The sequence below is a fragment of the Lissotriton helveticus genome, chromosome 8 (assembly GCF_964261635.1).
Source record: "Lissotriton helveticus chromosome 8, aLisHel1.1, whole genome shotgun sequence".
NCBI classification, from domain to species: Eukaryota; Metazoa; Chordata; class Amphibia; order Caudata; family Salamandridae; genus Lissotriton; species Lissotriton helveticus.
Window position 1 is genome coordinate 829,544,250 of NC_136069.1, and position 3,779 is coordinate 829,548,028.

The following is a 3,779-nucleotide window of genomic DNA, read 5'->3' on the forward strand; positions in this document are numbered from 1 at the left end:
GGCTCGCCCTCACCTCCAACAGCAATGCAGGCACGTCAATGTCCTGGGGGGGGTCTGTATTGTGTCCCCCGGCCACCGCAGCCTCCTGTTCCACCTGTTTTGCTGTCTTTTTCTGCTGCTCGAACGTGAGCCGGGGTTGGCGAGGATCCCCTTTCCCCATTATCTATGCGTATCGGATCAACGCACAAGGGCCGCAGGTGAGTTACACTGACCCAAACGTCACCCGTTCCGTGTAGGAGCGCGGAGCTGAAGGTAAGACACTGGCCTCACAGGTTCTGGGTGTGTGGGTAGTTGGGCCAGGGCCAGCAGCACAGGGTCAGCCAGCATGATCTTTTCCGGCACACGTGGCGCAGACTGCAGTGTCACAGTAAGTGAATAGGCCAGCACCAGGTATTGTAAGGGTGTGGAGTGGCGAATGGGCCCCGGAGGCCAGTAAGCACCACCGCAGCAGCCCCCCAGAGGCTTCTCCGCAGCTCCCCAGTAGGCTAGGGAGCGTGCCCCACCACATAATGGCCGCTCACTCCCGCAGTTAACACCAATGTGGGGGCGCTCGCGTTGTCAGCAGGTCCACCATACCGAAGGGCACCGGGATAGGGCCGAATGACATTAGCACGCACCTGGGATTATGTCCTGGCCGGCCCGGGCTGCAGCAAGCACAGCAGCGCCGCGCTAGCCCAGCTCAAGATGGCGGATCACAATGTCGAGATGTAGGTCCGATGGGGTCTGACGTCGCAATGAAGGCGCCGCAAGCACTCACCGCGCCCCGCAGCCGAGGAGGAGGTGTGGGAGATAGCGGGACCGCTCCGCTCCAGTGGAGGTGCTGCCGCCGGTAGACTCCGCGGGCCGCCCCGCCCGTCAGCTCGTCAGGCCTCCCACGCCGCGGCCTCAGGTGGCGTAACGTCTCCACGGAGGTCTCCAGGGCCGCCAGGCGTCTCGCTCGGCGGGAACAGCGGGGCCGTGCAAAGGATGTGTCCAGTGGCCCGCAACGCCGAAATTGCAGTTGAGTCTGTCTCGGCCTCACGGCTGTCCGCCCGCACTAGGCAGGAGAGCACACAAGGTGAAATAGCAGGATTTCATACAGGATTTCAGAAGCAGCCGGCGGAGCTCGCGTTTAAGCAGCCATGTCGCAGCTCGCTCGGCCACGCCCCCACAGAGAAACCATTTAGAATTTCCCTGAAAAAGAAAAAAAACAGACTTAGGCAAAGCTTTGTGGACAGGAAGGACATTAGAGCAAGTGAGGAATAAGCACTGCTTTTGATAATTTACATAGGCAGAACAGAGACTGCTGGGAAAAGCCTGAAATTAAAGGCACAGAAAATGCCTGCTTCTGGAGAGAACACTAAGAAGGGTTGAACGTTTTTCCTCTGACCCTAGCCACTCTTACAAGGAATCCTATGATAATCAGCAGGACCCACCCTAAAAAGGAAGGGACAGCCATTTGGACCCTTTCCACCTTTTCTATATCTCGCCTGATTGAGCGGATAAGCACATGTACTTATCATTTTGGGAAGGTATTGCTTAGCTTGCTACCAGCAGCTCAGTTATGTTATGATGTTAGAGGCTATGCAAGGAATGCTTTAGTCCTGCATTAGGCAGTTTTTATTGCTTCTTGCATTCAAGAGATAGATAATTAGCCAGAATCTGTGGCCCAGCTATTCACCTTGGCATTCCGATTTGCACAAAGGGAATAAGTATTTGAGAGAAAAGGCAAAATGTGTTTCTTATGTTGTTATGAACAGCTTTTTATTCTTTCTCTTTAGGCTCTAGCCAATGCAGAAATATATAAATAACTGCTGACTTCCTGTAAGACGTGTCCAATGCTGAGACAAAATAAAAGGGGACACTTACAAATGATAGTGCTATCGTTTGAGAAAGGGTAAGTTGACACTGAATTTCATGTGTATTCACAGACCAAGCATGAAAAAGACCCCAGCATGATCTTCATTGCGGGCTTAGAGCTGGTATTACCTTTTCAGAGGTGAGGGCCTTGCGACGGCTCGTTGGTCTAGGGGTATGATTCTTGCTTTGGGTGCGAGAGGTCCCGGGTTCAAATCCCGGACGAGCCCTTTCATTGGTGCTCTTTTAAAGTAGTTTTGAAGTATGCATTTCAAAGCCAATATCAATTTTCTCTTTGCAGTAGTGGATGAATATATGCTAGAGTCTCATGCTTTTAACCTTGCCCTGCCTGAGCAAATAGGAAACATTTCTCTTTAAGCATTTTGCTAAAATGCTGAACTTGCAAGGCATATACAAGCGTTCAGATAGGGCTGTCCGGCAGGTTGCATGAAAGAAATCTAAAACCAGATGCCCTTGGAATAGCCTGTTTTGAGCAGTTTCATCACAGAAGAATCAACTGTAGGTATCTGTTTCTGTAGTGTAGTGGTTATCACGTTCGCCTCACACGCGAAAGGTTCCCGGTTAGAAACTGGGCAGAAACACTGGTTATATTGTCTTGGCTGCAATGTTGAGAGTTGCCGTTTTGCATGAAATTGTCCAGGCCCTGACGATGGGTTCATGCAGTCTCGTTCCAAGAAAGTGAATTCTCTTAAAAACAATAACATAATTGGCATTTGGATGTATATGTTGATTCACAGACCTCACTTTCAAAAGAGCCCTGCATTCGGTTCAATGCTCAACCAGAACAAGCATTAACTTTGAGAATTGTTGGCACCAACAGGCCTCTTATCTTAGTGGAGTGTTTCTGGTTTTTAAGTGCTGAGGCCTGGGCTCAATTCCTAGATGATCCTTCTCAAGGTGATGATACAAATTCATCGTCACCTTTACGTTTAATGTCAGAATTGTTTATTTCCATTTGGTGGTGTATGAATGCTTTCGACAGTATGGGGATTTTTTCTAGCCTTGCATGAATAAAAGCATATCACTCCTCTTTATGTATTTTTCTAATACATTTATATTTGCATCTCCTCTCCTAGCATGCATTTTTGACTATCTTACAGGCTGAATATAATAAGTATCAATTCAGGGGCGCTTCTTCTACTCAAATCATAACTGTTCTATCACGACATTGATAAGCAATCTGCATCTGCTTCTGTTGCGTATTGGTTATCATATTTACCTGACGTGTGAAAGTCCCATGTTTGACAGTGCACGTTAACAAAGAAACCAATGATTTTTATTAAAAGTTGTCTTGTGTTTTGGTTACCTTGCATCAGCCAAAAAGTGCCAGAGATGACTTCATTTGCAGTCACTTGAAAAGTAGAGATTCTCAAATAAATGGCAAGAGGTTGAAACAAATCCAAAGAAATGCATGGCATATCTATGTGTATGTGTATGCATGTATCTATATATAAAGATAGATAGATAGATAGATAAATAGATAGATGGATGGATGGATGGATGGATAGATGGACGGACGGACGGACAGACAGACAGACAGACAGACAGACAGACAGACAGACAGACAGACAGACAGACAGATAGACAGACAGATAGATAGCTAGATAGATAGATAGATAGATAGATAGATAGATAGATAGATAGATAGATAGATAGATAGATAGATAGATAGATAGATAGATAGATAGATAGATAGATAGATAGATAGATAGATAGATAGATAGATAGATAGATAGATAGATAGATAGATAGATAGATAGATAGATAGATAGATAGATAGATAGATAGATAGATAGATAGATAGATAGATAGATAGATAGATAGATAGACGGACGGACGGACGGACGGACGGACGGACAGACAGACAGACAGACAGACAGATAGATAGATAGATAGATAGATAGATAGATAGATAGATAGAT

At 46.5% G+C, this 3,779-nt stretch overlaps 2 non-coding genes across 2 annotated transcripts; both read left to right on the forward strand.

Annotated features, from left to right (window-relative positions):
* Window positions 1-1,994: 1,994 nt before the first annotated feature.
* On the forward strand, window positions 1,995-2,066 carry TRNAP-UGG (transfer RNA proline (anticodon UGG)). Its single transcript has one exon. It is a non-coding gene; the product is annotated as a tRNA-Pro (tRNA).
* Window positions 2,067-2,365: 299 nt separating this feature from the next.
* TRNAV-CAC (transfer RNA valine (anticodon CAC)) lies at window positions 2,366-2,438 on the forward strand. Its single transcript has one exon. It is a non-coding gene; the product is annotated as a tRNA-Val (tRNA).
* Window positions 2,439-3,779: the final 1,341 nt, after the last annotated feature.